At 38.2% G+C, this 16952-nt stretch overlaps 1 protein-coding gene across 1 annotated transcript in view; it reads right to left on the minus strand.

Annotated features, from left to right (window-relative positions):
- Positions 1–16952, minus strand: part of LOC309388510 (transient receptor potential cation channel subfamily V member 6-like) — a 94227-nt gene that overhangs the window by 36023 nt on the left and 41252 nt on the right. The gene's annotated exons all lie outside the window — the stretch shown is intronic.

Genomic DNA, 16952 nt, shown 5'->3' on the forward strand with positions numbered 1-16952 from the left:
CATTGTGTGATAATCCATGGCATAGGCCATTGTTTAATTTAGATTTTCTAAATTTAAAGGGGGCAGTGTTATTTTAGAATAGTTATTTCTGAAATTTGGCTTATTATTTCTCTTTTTACAGGACATTGAGCCTGTAAAAAGAGAAATAATAAGCCAAATTTCAGACTCAGTTACTAATTGGATAATAACACCATGGAATGCCTTCAGGAATAGTAATTTATTGTTTTTATTTTTTATTTTTATTTTTTTTAAACAAAGTTTTATTGGTTTTTTAAAAAAAATAATAAGGAAAAGGGTATTGGAATAGGTTACAAATTTTGGCAGTTACAATGTGTGAAGGGTATCCCCGCCCCCCATACTCATAGTATTCATTTAAACAAATAATTCAGTATTAGATAGTAGTAATTTGTCAGCATATAAATTCATATAAAAGTTTCAATCAATTTGTATAAAGCTGATTTCCTTTCATTTTTGTGATCTGAGTTTTCTTGGTATTGCCCCTTCTCCCCCCGGCAGCAGAGCTCCAGCCCCTCCCTTGTCCTGTATGTCGGGTGTAAGATCATCAGGTACATCTAGGAGTGCTTTATTTTTTTCCATAAAGGCCTGTGCCTCTATGGTTGTGTTGATTCTAACTCTAGTATCCTCCCAGAAAATTAACATACCTTCAGGCATCAACCATCTAAACCACACCCCTTTCTGGTAAAGCTTCTTCGCTAATTGTGAATAATTTTTTCTTTTCTCTCTCACTTTCTTGGGGATCTGTTTCAGAATGGTTATTTCTTTATCTTGATATTTCAACACTTGCCCTCTTTGTGCACTCAGAATCTCATCTCTCGTGGTCTTTCTGAGAAATTTAACATGTACCTCCCTGGGAACATTATGTGTTCTAGCATATGCTGAATTTACTCTATAAACCAGGTCCAGTTCCCACCCCATCTGTTGTTTTTCTTTCTGTATACATTCAGCCAAGATGTTTGTCATGATGTCCCTTAAGTCTTCATCATCTGCCTCCACTACATTTTGGAACCTAAGAAAAAAGGACATTCTTTCAAATTCTGTTTTCATTTGGTGGATTTCAATCTCCTGGTTCCCCTTCTGCACCCCTTGCACCTCCCCCCTCATCTCAGCCGCCCCTCCCTCCAAAAGATCCAGTCTCTGTGTGTTTTTACTTGTCTGGTCTTGGTTTGCTTTCAGCTGTTCTCTCATCTCCTTCAATTCACTTTTTATGTCCTCCTGTCCCTTTAAAATTTGTTGGAACATCTGTTGAAAGTCCGTCTCAGCAGGTTTGGGTTGCATCAGTGATGTTAACGTTTGTTGTCCGCTCGGACTTGAAACTGTAGATGTGGGGGCGGAGACAGCAAAGCCCGGCTTCCCCGGAGGTGGTCTTTTAGGTGACATTATGTTGAGCAGTGAAGTTCAAAGTCAATATAGAGAGGAAATTAAGGAGGGAAACTGCCGAGAGAGTTCAGGAGGGCAGGAGTCCAAGCAGAGAGGAAATTATTCTAATTGCTTCTGGCAGTAGAGTAAAAGAGTCCTTTGTTCCCGGGAGATGCAATTCAACAGGAGATTTGTCTGAGTGTCACAAAGACAGGAAGCCTGAATTTCTATAGGTGGAGTCAATTTTCATTGTTTATAAAGACAACGGAAGTGTGCCATCTTGCTCTGCCAGCTTTGGGGTTTGGAGGCATAACAGAAAGTTTCCAAAGTTTCCAAAATTTTCAGATCATCATTTCATTTATAAAGTTAAAATCCAAAATCCGCCTTTGTTATGGGCGTGAAATCATTAGTTGGCTCTCTCCCTTCCTTCACCTCTAGGGCCGAGAGCAAAAGGTTTTAAAGCCGCCTGTCCGAGGGGGGGAAATCCCCCTCCCTCCAGTCACGCCTCTCCAGCCGAGTTGAAAACGACTTTAAAAAGAGCTGGCAGTTTTTTCTTTCCTTTTCTTACGAACAAACAAGGGAACGGGGGGGGGAGTTTCCACCTCACCACACAGTAACCGCGCCCTTCAAATCGCGTGTTCTTCCAGCTGCCTTCTCCCGAAGATGCTGCAGCGCCTCCCCATCATGCCTCCCGGTGCCTAGGGCGATGCGGGCCCCCCGGCTGCTGCCGACTCAGGGGATCCCCCGCTACGCCGCCCCTTCGGCAGGAGCCTCTACAGGGCGTCCTGTGCCCCGCAAGCAGTGGGGGGGCCACCAGAAGAGCGTGGGGCGAGCAGAGCCTGCCCGTTGGGTCAGCAGCCGGAATCGGAAGTCCATTGTTTTTATTTTTTTTTAATACAGCTTCACAGAGATTTTTTCAAAAGCAACACATTAGCCGCAAACTAGCAAATGCAAAATGTCGGTGTAAGTCAATGCAGAATTAATGAAATGTTGGAACAATACAGATACATATCACAGATACATACAAACCTAAGCCAATAGATACATTATCTGAAATGTCTCTGGTGCTTCACTTTACACCACAATTGCAATTGTATTCTACTTTCTTTTATTTTCTCAGAAGGTTCACTCAAGGTCTTGTGTTTAGTTAGTCTCAGTCAGAATAATGATAAAGAGTTGCCCATCAGTAGGTTTTGTGTAGCTCGGTCATAGAGCAAACTTTAAGTATGGCGCCGCTGTCCTTGGAAGATGCTCCCTTGGGAACGCCAGCCCATGTTTGAGTAACAAGTGGCTAGGATAGCATAAATCAGCTGTCCAACAGTTTGAAAACCTCCCCCTTGGGAAAAGGGGGGGAGGTGAGCTGTCTGGCAGAGGGTAGAGGCGGCCAGTGGCCCCAGAAGCAATTCTGTGGTGTGAAAGGTGCGAACTCCCCAGGAAGCCTGACAATCTCCTCATCACGGGACGCTTCTGCATTTGCAGAACAAAAGGCAGCGTCCACACCTGCAATTTCAAGTTTATTCTACATCTGAATAAGAAGCAGGCAGAGCAAACCAAGAGGTCAACAAATTGCAAGTACAAGCCTTAACTCTGTAGATTATATCTCTTTCTGTAAACTTAAAAGGAACTTCTTTTTTTAAAAAATGGCGCCAGATTAATAAACGGTGTGTTGAAAACGAAAGTGAAGTGGAAAACTGATTAGCACTTGTTAAGTGCCTGTTAGTGTGGCTGAAAGACTTCAAAGAATAGCTGGACATTTTGGACTGAATAAATTGGCTGTTTAAAAGCTTGATCTGAATATTTTGAAATGGCCTCTAAGCAGACAAAATTCAATGCTTCGAAAAGTGCAGGCAGTTCGCCAGCACAAACTTCAAAGTTGCAAACTTTATTACCTCCGGTGGAAACACAATCACAAACCCTGACACTGGAGGGTCTACAAAATAACTTACAAAATGCATTAAAAGAACAGGCAGTTGTCTTGGAGGGGAAAATTACTAGTGCCTTTAAAGATGTCTCTGATGAAATATCTGGAATTAAGGATTTAATCCAAACACGTAACCAAGAGATAAGGGAGGATATAGTTGAGGCACTTAAAGGATTATTTGGCTACATAGCATCTCTTGATGAGAAGGTGGAAGAAATTAATGAGGCTAATACAAAGTTGGATAACAATCTTGTGGAGACACAAATTAAAATTGATAAATCGGAGGCGGAGTTTATGATGATGCAATATAGAACAATGGAATTTGCCCTGAGGATAAGAGGGTTGAAGGAACATACTCAAAAAGACTTAAGAGAGATTTTTGCAGACACTCTTGTCCAATTAACTGGGGAGCCAAAGGCCGAATGCCTCTGGCAAATTGAAAAAATTTACCGCGTTAATTCATGGATTGCCAGACAAAGACAACTGCCAAGAGATATTGTACTCTATTTTGTCAACAGGAAAATTAGGAATGAAATATTGCAAGCAACCTACAAAAACAAACTGCAAGTGGCAGGTCAAGATGTGATAGTACTGAAGGAAATCCCCCCAAAAATGTTGAGATCTAGAAAGGATTATGCATTTCTAGTGGACGAACTTAGAAAGCGCCAGATTCAATACAGATGGGAGACCCCAGCCGGATTGGTGGGGAACTACACGGGAGAAAGACATCGCATCAACTCTGTTTGGAAGGCAAAAGATTTCCATAGTATGGTACTAAAGGCAGGAAGCCCTCCATCTCCAGGTCCCAAAGAAAGAAAAGAGACAGAGGACCCCAGGCAGCAAGATAACCAGGAACAAATTGGGGTTGTGAGTTTGCTGCAGGAAACAGAAGAAATTATGGAACAGAGACAAACCCGCTTAAAGAACAACAAGCCCAGATGGCAATTCGAGATAATATAAACATGAGCACAGAAGCAGTGGGAGGAGCTAGACCGAAGGTGAAATCTCAGCAAGATTTCCAGGCAGCGCTTAAAAAGCTTCAGTGTGATAAAGATGACAACTAAATTTCTAACATGGAATGTCAATGGCTTAAATTCACCACAAAAAAGAAAAAAAATATTTCACTACTTGAAACAATTTTAAAATGATGTAATTTGTTTACAAGAAACACACATTAGAACACAGGACCAGAAATATTTGATGAATGCAAGATTGGGATCGCATTTTGTAGCATCTGCTCCGGAGAAGAAAAATGGTATAGTTATATATTTAAGAAAAGACTTAAAGGCTGAATCAATTGAAGCAGATCCTCAAGGTAGATATATTGCAATTGAACTATTCATAGAAGGAAAGAAAATACTCTTAACAGGAATATATGCTCCCAAACAACAACAAGAAAATTTTTATAAGTTGCTTCACACCAAACTAATACAATGGGGTTACAATTCCTGCATTTTACTGGGCGATTGGAATGGAGTACTGGATCCTGTTCAAGACAAGAAGAGGCTTTTGCAAAATACCCAAATACGAACAAGATTACCTAAATCTTTTTTTTATATGATGGATGACTTTGAATTGAGGGATATCTGGAGAGAACGGAATGCTAAAGAACGGGATTTTACTTTTTTTTCTGATAGGCATCAATCCTTTTCCAGAATTGATTTTATACTAATTATACTAAATGATTTTTTTTCCAGGATAAAGAAGACTAAGATATGCCCGAGAACTTTAACAGATCACAACCCGGTCTGGTTGGAACTTGAATATGGAGACCGACCCAGGAGGTCTTGGAGATTAAATGAAAATCTATTTAGATATGAGAAAAATGTTACGGAATGTAAAAAACTATTGAAAGAATATTTTGCTTTTAATATGTATAAGGGGATATCAATGGAAATGGTTTGGGACGCAAGTAAAGCATACATGAGGGGCATTTTAATAAATTTGAACAATGTTTATAGGTGCAGACAAAGGGAGAAACAAAGGGAATTAGAGGAAGAGATTAAAAAAAAGAGCAGGAGTTAATGTCTAAACCAGATGATAAGAAGACAAAAGAGATAATTATTTTATTGCAAGGGCAGTTCAATATGTTAATGTCGGACCAGATAGCCACTAATTTTCTATAAACAAAACACTTTTTGTAATGCCAATAAACCAGGTCGATGGCTAGCATATATGTTAAGGAAAAAACAAAGATCCTGTAATATAGAGAAAGTAGAATATAAAGGGAAAGAAGTTTTTCAATAGGATATGATTAAAAAGACTTTTTTAGAATTTTACACCAGATTGTATGCTGGTGACAAAATACAAAGGTCAGATATAGAGAGAAAGAGAAAGAGAAAATTCCTATACTTACAGATGAGCAAAGGGGAAGATTGAATCAACTTGTAACTGTGGAAGAAATCCTCCTGGCAATTAAGCAGTTAAAAATCAGCAAAGCACCTGGCACAGATGGCCTGACAGCAGTTTATTATAAAAAGTTACAACTAGAAATGATGGAACCTCTTAGGGAACTATTTAATAAACTTAACCTGATTTTGAACCTAACGACGGCAGCAAGATTGTTGGTGGCGCAATACTGGAAGAAGGAAGAGTTGCCCACTTTCCAAGAATGGACATTAAAAGTAGTAAACTTAGCAGAGATGGCCAAAATTTCAGCGTATTTGAAAGACCATTTGGATGAGAAGTACAAGCTGGATTGGAGAAGATGGATTGACTATATTCAAAACAAATACCGGACTAAAAAATTTCAGTTAGCTTATGAATGAAGGCATAAAGAATGTTACAATTTATTCAAAGTTAGTTTAATAAAAGGGGAGTTAAAGCATAAGAATAGTAACATGTTAAAATTAGTTAGCTTATGTTAGCGTATGATTGTTAAATGTTTATACCCTGTATTTTGCTCTGGGAGGTCGGGGGGAGGGAGGGTGGGAAGAGGGAAGGGTAAGGGGGGTGATAATTGTAAAATTTATTTTAAAAGTTTAATAAAAAACAACAACAACAACAACAAAAGTATGCAATAGTTACTTTAATAAGATGCATGTCCTAGGAAAAGGAGACACCAGTGTTTACATTTTGGTTCAAATCTACAGTGGTTATTGAGCTAAAGAAAATGAATATTGCATTGAGTACTAAAGTCTAGATTTAGAGCAAACTCTGAATATCTATTTATGTGCACACTTTAAATTTAAACTTTAAAAAATGACATGGAACCTATTTAAGCCACCATTAATTTAAAAAATAAGTGTAGATGGCTGAGGCATTCTCAATTGCTGGTTTAGGTCTGTCAGGGGAAAAGTACTCTCAATTTTTAAAACGTAATTTGTGATAAAATCTAAAGTGTTGAAATCCATGAGAATTTTTGCTTGTCTTATTGTACAGAAATGTTATCTATATTACAGTTGTTATTCACTTTTTACTTTAAGAAATTTGAGGCTAGCATTATCTATTTCATTATAGTCACTGTCACTCCATTACTAACTACAGAAATAGCATTTCATAAATATGTAAAATATTGCAAACAGAAGTGTGTTTGAGTCTTGCCTTCTATTCTAAGCCATCAGTAAATATTTAAAATCTGATATCTATCAGTTCTATTAAGCTTGTCTTAATTCTATCCCTACTAACCATAACAGATCTTACTTTGCTAAAAGTTAAACATATTTCTTAGCCAACCTCCAAGGCTTGACTTATAGAATCTATAAAAGTTTCAGCTAGCTCACCACCAGGAGATCAATTTAGCAATTTCCTAATAACAGACGCAGCATAAATAGATCATATTTCTGTGTAAAAGAAGCAATACATGGTCTACTGAGTCAGTGTTCCTCTTTTCATAAGAGCAAAGGTGCTGCTTATATGCAATTTTCTTGTATCTACCAACTAAAATTGCTGATAGCATAACATTAAATCTGGTCAGAGCTAAAACTCTTCACCGTTTTAGCATCATGATACAAAACACCTAAGCAGCTGGTTGGAAACTACTATTAACACTCAGTAAGGGGAAATATTTTGGGGTGGCATTCAGAATAAGATCCAAATTTGTTCTTTAATTGGGTTCATAACATTATTCTGAAGAGCCCATTGATTCTGAAGAAAACTCATTTCTCTCCCATTTACCTTTAAAACTATATTTCAGCCCTACTGGAAGCCCAGAAAGGGTGGGGGATGGGGAAGAATCAATTTTAAATGAAAAGAAAATTATAAACCATGGACTATAGCAATTAGGCCATTGTTTCCATCCCCTGTTCAATGTGGAATCCAAAGTACTGTCATTTGAGAGATGATTGTCTGGACTAAACTTGAACATATCGCTCTGATAATTGGTTCTGCTGTAAATTCCTCTTACAATTACGTTTTTTTAAAAAAAAATCAGTTAGAAGGTGGTTTCTTGTGGCTTAATACAGTTTATCTTGAATTCTGGAATTAGAAAGAACAGATCTTGAGTTTCTACATGACATCTGTTGAGATATTTGAAGAGTACCATTACATTCCCTCACTCTTCTCAAGATGAAAAATCCACGTCCTTCAAGCTCTATTTACAGGACTTTATTACTATCCAGCAGAACAAAGTTCATTTTCTTAAAGCTAAAGTTTACTCTATAGAATCATCACCACCATTAATAAAAGAAGGAATCTGAGAAAACACATTTGGAAGTACTATATTAGCTAGGACACTATTATTATTTCAGTATTTATATAGCCAATTTATATAGCCAACCCCTTGGAATTGCAATGGGCATCATTACAGTTTTCTCTCTTAGATAATCTAAAACTCTATGAAAAAGTAGAGCATGAGATGATCAGGTAAGCTCACTCTCATATCATTTTTGGCATAATGTCAAAAGACAAACTCCAAAGAAGCAATTATATCAGAATGCTTAGACCTGTTTATTTGTAAGCCCTTGCATCTTTGTGACAGGAGGATCAGTCACTGTATTCCTGAATCAGTGGTGGGTTCCTACCAGTTCGGACTGGTTCGGCTTGTTGCGGCAGACTGTGGCAGGAAACCTCAGTCAGCCAAACATAGGATGCGAGACCACAAGGTAAAAGAGAAACAGGTTTTTAATGATGCATCAGAGTTCAGAGCGTTTAACACTGCAAAGTCTGAACTGTCCTGGGTAGGCCAGGACAGAACTTTAATACCCCTTCAGACGTTTTGGGGGTTCCATAGGCGTGTTTGTCCAAAGGAAAAAGGAAGGTCAAGGGGAGGTACATTTGGTCAAGGGGAGGTACATTTTGGATTCATCATCATCACAAATTTTACAGTAAAATGTTACAAATATTCTCCTTGACATTTAACAGAAACAGAAGTGAATTTGTTGACTGCAAGAAAAGAGAAGTAGAAAAATGCTAACATTATACAGAAAAACAGAAATGATGTGTTAGCCTAGGCGATCTCTACATAAAGGTGATTGAAATGCTAAATGCCACTTCCTTATTTCTTATCTTACAACATATGTTTTTCTGTGCCCTTCCATAAAGCGTTTCCTGAGCTCTGTGTCACTAAAATGTGTAATTTCCTATGCCAGCTACAGAAGTCCTTTTAATATGCAGACTTAATCCATGTTTTTATCAAGGAGTTTTATCAAGGAGTCTAGGGGCTCCTATACCCTTCAAATGAGGGGGTTATTTACCTGCTGCCTCAGGCTGAACCGGTAGTGGTTTGGTGGCCTGGGTCACTGGAATCGGCAGTGACCCAGGCCTGCCACTCCACTGAACCGGTTCGGGCCATTGGCGCAGCCATCTTGTTTTTCAGTTCTGCACATGCGCAGAACAATTTTGATTGCACTGTGAATGCGCGCATGGTGTGCATCAAGCACATGCAGCATACACTCGAGCAAAGCCGCAGTAGTGCCTGCTGGAACCCACCCCTGTCCTGATACAACCATCCCCTTAAGGTTAAATAACTATATTTATTTATATGATAGCAGTGTCCCACTATCTAAAAGGCTATTATCTAAAAGAAAGAGGGCAACCTATTCTCCAAAGTACCTGAAGGCAGATCAAGAAGCAATGGATGGAAACGAATCAAGGACAGAACCAACCTAGAACTAAGAAGAAATTTTCCTGGCAATTAAAACAATTAATGACTGGAATGACTTGCCTCGAGAAGTTGTGAGTGCTCCAGCACTGAGCACTTTTTCAGAAGAGTCTGGACACCCATTTGTCTGAAATGGTATAGGGTTTTCTGCTTGGGCAGAGGGTTGGACTAGAAGAACTCCAAGGTCCCTTCCAACTCTGTTATAGGGAGGAGTCTGGTCTATGCTCTCAGACCCTGGATATTTGTGAGAAGAAAAGAACCAGCCTAAATCTATTCCAGGATTGTTAAGTATAATGTTTGCAAGATTCAAGTAGAAAAATACAATATACCCAGGTCTCTCAGTGCAGTAAGATATGGAGTATTACCTAAGGTGACCAACCGTCCTCCTTTAGGGAGGACAGTCCTTCTTTTGTAAGTTCTGTCCTCCCTTGAAAAGTGTCCTCCTACATGTCCTCCTTTTCGATATTTGAAGACTAATCTGTTGCGCGTTATGTGACGTATTTATATTTGACATGACAATTCGTCAAGACTCGGTATAGTGCGGTATAAGACGCGATTATGAGACGCATGCGCTCCGCACGGGAGACCTTGAGAGAGAGCGCCGCGTGCAAGTGGCTTTGTTTACTTCTTACCGAAACACAACACGGCACATACGCACGCAGTAGACTCACGGCAGATACGCAATTGAATGACTCACGGTAATTATTTCTTTCTCAGTGAATATTCAATTATACAGAGGTAAGTACAATTCATGTTTTATTAAACAGTTTTTAATGGTGTTTTTTTTTTACTTCATCGCAAGTATATTGAACAGATATTGAATCTTGTGTTGAATTTTTATCTAAAGAAATGCTAGACATTAAAATAAACGACAATTGTCTCTTTGAAGAAATTAGAAGACTGAATGTATATTTAAATTCTGAAAAATTAATACAATGGGAAAATCAACATGTTGAAATTGATAAAAGATGGGTGGATATTTTCAGCCATTTCAAAAATGAACATATTCCATGTGAACATTTATTTATACTTGTTCAATTTACGTTGTACTGCCCTGGAACTAATGCAGCAGTTGAAAGAGTTTTTTTCAATTGCCAATGATTTTTCGACAAGTGAGAAATCGAGATTGAATGTTGATACTCTAGCTGCAGCACTTGCCGTAAAATTCAATATGAAGAATATTTCTTGTTCAGATATTTCCAATATATTGTTAGAAGATGATACATTGACAAAAAATATTAATTCAATGGAAAAGTACTCATGTAAATAATAATTAACAGGCATGTAAGCATAATTACAATATAAAATGTTACAAATGTTTTTTTTATTATGCATATATCATATTTTAGTGTATTATTGTTGCAATGAATAAAATATTTCTTTTGTTTACGATATTTTTTTTCCAATTTATCTGTCCTCCTTTTCATTGTAAAAAAGTTGGTCACCTTAGCATTTTGGACAATAGAACATGTTTTGTCCTCCTTTTCATTGTAAAAAAGTTGGTCACCTTAGTATTACCTAGTCTGATTTATTTTGGATGTGCTCAACTCTCTTAGTTGTCCAGTTTCCTTACAAAATTGTAAGAGGACCTATTTATCAGGGGAGGTGGGGGGGACACACAACATATTCTGTTCCAATGTTCAACTGCAGATAATAAAATAGTGCATAACAAGACACTGTGATTGTGAAGTTAGATGCTGAAGCATTGAATGACCAAAACATTATCCCTATAATTATGCCCCATAAATTGCATAAATAAAAGAAAGAAGCTAAATAGGTTGAGTTCTACAGCTTGGTTGCCAACTTTAGTTCATTCAAATTCTATTAAAAAATGTCATTGCTGCATTTTATTCAAAGGAAAGAATGCGGAATAATTTTCTCCAGCCTCTGGCCTGCATCACAGTTTCAATCAGAACTGGCTAAGAAATTCTGGGAGTTGAAGTCCACACATCATAAAGTTGCCAAGTATGGGGAAAAAAAGCATTGATCTAAATAGATAATTAAATGAATACATAGGAACCACATTTAGTTTTACGTATTTTCCTGCCTAGGCCTCATAACTAAAAGACTCCCTATGGCTTATAGATCTGTAGGGCTTTGGAATAAAGGCACATTAGCAAGCAGTCTACACACCAAGGGCCATTAGGTAAATTTCACTGAAATGACAACCCATCATTTCAGCAAGAATTACATGGGAGAGCTTACTTAATTTCATTCTTGTCTCTAATGCACAAACAACCCGGTTCTGGGCTGTTTCCCACTCAAATTGTCTAATGACAGAATACCAGTCTACAATCGATGGGTGTGTGGGAATAGCTGAAGAATGTCAAGTCCCAACATCCGGAGGGATCATGCATGCCAGGCCAAGGTTGACTTCAGTTAAGAAAAACAGAACCTGTCAGAAAGGCAGCAGATCTTCTGGGCCAAGTGCCACACCTCAGCCCTGATTCATGAAGCTCCCTGAGCTCTGTGCCAGCCAATGCCCTGAAATGAGGAAATGCCGTTGGCACTGGTTCCAAGCAGGAGCTCAGGCTGAACTGAAGGCCGCCTGGCACTGATTCCTGGCGTCCTGTTCCCTCCTGTTTTAGAACTATCAGAGCACGCTGATGAAGTTTCTTTAACCCTCCTTCCTTTTGTGAGAAAGGCTGATGTTAGGGCTCCTTCACTGATAGTACCTCACGAAGGCTAGACTTATGAATTCCCTGAAAGGAAGGCAAGAAGCAGGCATGATGGGAAACCTGGTTTTGCTTATTTATTTATTTTTCAAAAATTCCTTTTGAACATAAACTTGGCGATCAGAAAGATTTAGTAACTATTGAGTCCCTTTAAAGCAGGGAGAGGGATAAAACACAGCTGGCAAGAGGGAAATAAGATTCCTTTCTGAATATCCCTCCTCAGCACCACTTTATATATAATCCTCCCCTACCCCATTTATTTTAGGTTGGTCTTTATAAATAGGCACCACGTTATAAATGGTTTCAGGAAGTAATGTACTATACTGTATTATAAGACTTTAACCTTTTAGTTAAACACATATATTCCTCCTCCTTCTCACCTTCCCCAAAGTTTAAATCTCCCTTCATCTGCCCTTCCTAGATTGTTAGAAAGCAACAAACAAATAGAGAGAGCAGAAAAATGTGGATGTGTGGGTGTGGATGTGTTTCTGAGGAATACTCCAAGAATCTCTTAGCAGCAACAGGGAAAATAGCCTGGAAGTAGATCCAAAAACTAACTACCAATCATGAGATTTGAAACCTCCATATTGTCTTCTGTGAAAAACAATGGTAACTGTTTTGCAAAATAGGCTAAAATGGAGGCCGTGAGAGCTAAATGGTATGGCTAGCTGATGAGAGCTAATTAGCTCGAAATAGATCTATCCTAGTCTCCCTTTATTTATTTATCAGTACAATTACAACACAAATATAAAAAGGCAACAGTAAAAATAAAAATATGGTTTTCTGCCTGCATGGTCTTTGTGATAAGCCGAAGGACAGAAAGAGGGAGTAGTGACCTTCCTCCCATATTTAGTCATACCAGGGGTTGTAACACAAATACATACCTATTTCCCTGGTTCAACTGATAAGGAAGAGAACCCGTGGCTTAGTGGTTAAGACTCCTGCTAAGATATATAGAGCCCGGGTTCTAATCCCAGTAAGGGTATGGCTAGCTGATGAGAGCTAATTAGCTCGAAATAGATCTATCCTAGTCTCCCTTTATTTATTTATCAGTATAATTACAACATATATATATATATATATATATATATATATATATATATATATATATATATATATATATATATATATATATATATATATATATATATATATATATATATATATATATATATATATATATATATATATATATATATATATATATATATATATATATATATATATATATATATATATAGTTATGCTGGAACATACACAGCCATCTATATCTATATCTATATCTATATCTATATCATCTATCTATCATCTATCTATCATCTATCTATCATCTATCTATCTATCTATCCATCCATCCATCCATCCATCCATCCATCCATCCATCCATCCATCCATCCATCTATCTATCTATCTATCTATCTATCTATCTATCATCAATGGCTGTGTATGTTCCAGCATAACTCTGGAACGTCTCGAGCAATTTCAACCAAACTTGGTACACAGATAGCTTACTCTCTGAAAAAAAAAATACAGTGGTAAGACACCCCTAACACTCCTCGGGGTGTATGTGTTCTGTTAAGATACAACTGTTGTGCCTTAAAATAACTTCTACTGTACTGCCGTAAAACTACTGTACAGGGCAGTGGAGTTGCCATGGTAATGGCTTCACAAGGGAGCTCCCTCTGGTAAGGGGAAAAATTCAACATTAAAAATTACATTTGATCTGGACATTTCCCTCCTATAAATAAACACCGGGCAATGCCGGGTTATAAACTAGTATATAACAAAAAGAGAGGCTGTGGCCAATGTTTCCTATGGTCACTAATGCCTAAAATCATTCAATCTTATTTCTAAGTTTGCCTGGCGTTGTCACTTTTCATGGAAACCTGATAAATGGACAAAATCAACTTGGATTTAATCATATATTTTTTTCAGAATAGTTCTTTGTATTGCACGCACACCTCCTTTTGATAGGCAGCACTGAATGCTGAATGCTATTATTGAGCAGATAAAAAAAGATAATGTTAGGAATATAATCTAACAGTTGGGTTGGCAATATATACATCATATAACAATGCTGTACCTGTTTCTTTAAATTACGCTGTAAATGTGATTGGCTGCTGTTTCCTCAATCGGCCATAAAATGGATCCAGAATCACTGTTAGATTCTCATCTGCTCTGGGCGTTTTTGGAAGCTGGCTGTTAGAAGTGCCGTATAGTGATCAGCGTGAGCTATTGTAAGGTTTGCAACTGCTAGCAAACTTTGTGTACCTGACTGTTTGTATGATTATGGACTGTGTTATTTGGATTATCCCTTAACTGAAAGACATTGATGACTGACTGTCTTATCCGTGTATGACTTGGACTGTTTTATGGACTCTGATACATCTACTTACATGAAAGTAAAAACCTATTTAAACTGCAGTATCTCTGTGTGCTGGTTTGTGTGTTCTTCAACACAACTCTCACAATGCTTCTCTGAACGCACTCGCTCTCCTAATGGGGAGCTTTCCTAACAGATAATGATAACGTTTACAGAGACCTTTAAAAGAAACTCAGGGTGGGGGCCATACTGATCTGGGGTTGGGATGCTAATTCAGAGGGTCAAGTAGTGATAAAGAAGGTGTGTTTCCTGGGTCCCATTAGGTAACTCTGTGAATGACAGGACTCAGAGCACACCCACTTTATCTAATCAGAATAGATGGCCAGAAACAATAGGAATTAGTTAGTCTCTTGGATACAATAATGATGTAGTAATAACTACCTCCAAGGTATTGCTACACTGTAGAAGAAAGAATGGAAGTAAACCACAGAGGCCCAAGCGCAACTAGTCTATATGAACAAAAGGTTAAGAACTCACTGCCAAAGAACCACAGTTTCTCAAGCTTCCTGAGCTGCATTGGGCTAAATGCTCCTATAAACACAAAGCACAGCATCTTCTACCACATTATCCCTCAACTTCAGTCACTGTAAGGTGAATTCTGAGAGTTGGAATCCACCTATCCTAAAATGGCTGAGGTTGAGACACATTGTGCTAGCACGCATACCAGGGTCCTTCCCCTTTAGGTTGTTTATTTATAGAGCCATCATTTACCTTTATGCAAATGGAAAAATACCAGGATTTTTGTTCATTTGGGGTTGAGTTGGGTGAGGGAGCAGTGCAACTCTATGGCACCATAACCAACTCCAAGTTCACACGGACCAGGGCAGAATATTGGTAGGGAAGAGAGCTGTATGTAGAATTTATCTTACTAACTCAGGGGTTCCATTCAATTCGTGGCTATGCATTCCAATTTAAGGGAACAGGAGAGAATGATGGACACAATGGTGGGTTTCACTTATTTTTGCCACCAGTTCGCCCCCCGTGCGCATGCTTGCTTCACACACACATGCACCTTCTGCTCATGCACCCAGCCTTCCTGCATATGCTTTGCTCATGCGCGCCTTCCTCACATACGTCTGGCCTCAAAAAAAATGGCAAAATAGGATGGCATAGAGCCAGGGCAGGTGGGCGGGGGCGGGCCCACCCGTGATCTCTGCTACCAGTTCACCCGGACCAGCTGAATGCCGCCTCTGGATGTATATTAGTTTCAAGCTCAAGTTAGATCAAATCCTTTTTAGAGCAACTACAGATCTTGGAAATCCAGAACTATTTTTTATAAGCAGTATAACAATAAGCTACATTCTATCAAGTTCATGCTCCATCACAATCCATTTTAGTAGTCCCAGTTCCAATTTGCCCAAAACTTCTTATAGACTTCATCCCTGATGTGTATTTCTCCTCCTAGTTCCATCTAAGTTCTACCAAACTTTACTTCTAACTCTTTAATATTCTCCCTAACTCTATTGGGAGCATCTCCCACAAACAGTTTTGTTTTTGAAAGAAATTATCACCCACCTGATCTTTCAGAATCTGCTGAATGTCTGAGGATTTAAAAAAGGCAACAACAACAAAGCAAGCTCATTAAAACTATATATCATACCGTTTTAATTAACATTTAATAAAAAGAAGAGGAAATGTTCCCCGTCTGCTTTTAATTATGGGGTTTTATGGGAGAACTTGCCATAGGAATGACAATGTTTATTTTCACATATCATAAAAATGAATAACTTGCAGAAAGATAATGAAGATGATGGTGCAAACTACAGGGGTAATAACAATCATTATGGATATACTGAATTATTGTTCTTTTACTTCCTGCTAGAGATTCTTCTCCTTGCTTCCCTTTCAATTTTTGGACATAATGCCAAATTGGAAAACTTACATTGATGCATTTTATTGTTTTACTTATAAACATACACATATATAGAATGCTAGTCAAAAACAAATATGTTCCTCTGCAGTATGTATGTATGTATGTATGTATGTATGTATGTATGTATGTATGTATGTATGTATGTGTCTTACAACCCCTGGTATGCCCAAATATTTATTTATCAGCACAAATACAACATATATATTTCTGTCTGGATGGTTTTCTGTGATGAGCCGAATGACAGAAAGAGGGAGTAGTGATCTTCCTCCCATATTTGGGAATACCAGGGGTTGTAACACAAATACCTACCTACCTACCTACCTACCTACCTACCTACCTACCTACATACATACATACATACATGTGTGTGTGTGTGTTGTATTTGTACTGATAAATAAATAAAGGGAGACTAGTATAGATCTATTTTGAGCTAATTAGCTCTCATCAGCTAGCCATACCCTTACTGGGATTTGAAACCGGGCTGTATATATCTTAGGCAGGAGTTTAGCCACTAAGCCACGGGTTCTCTTCCTTATCAGTTGAGCCAGGGAAATAGGTATGTATTTGTGTTACAACCCCTGGTATGACTAAATATGGGAGGAAGGTCACTACTCCCTCTTTCTGTCCTTCGGCTTATCACAGAAGACCATGCAGGCAGAAAACCATATTTTTATTTTTACTGT

This window comes from Natrix helvetica (assembly GCF_964273705.1).
Source record: "Natrix helvetica genome assembly, chromosome: 2".
Taxonomy (NCBI): Eukaryota; Metazoa; Chordata; class Lepidosauria; order Squamata; family Natricidae; genus Natrix; species Natrix helvetica.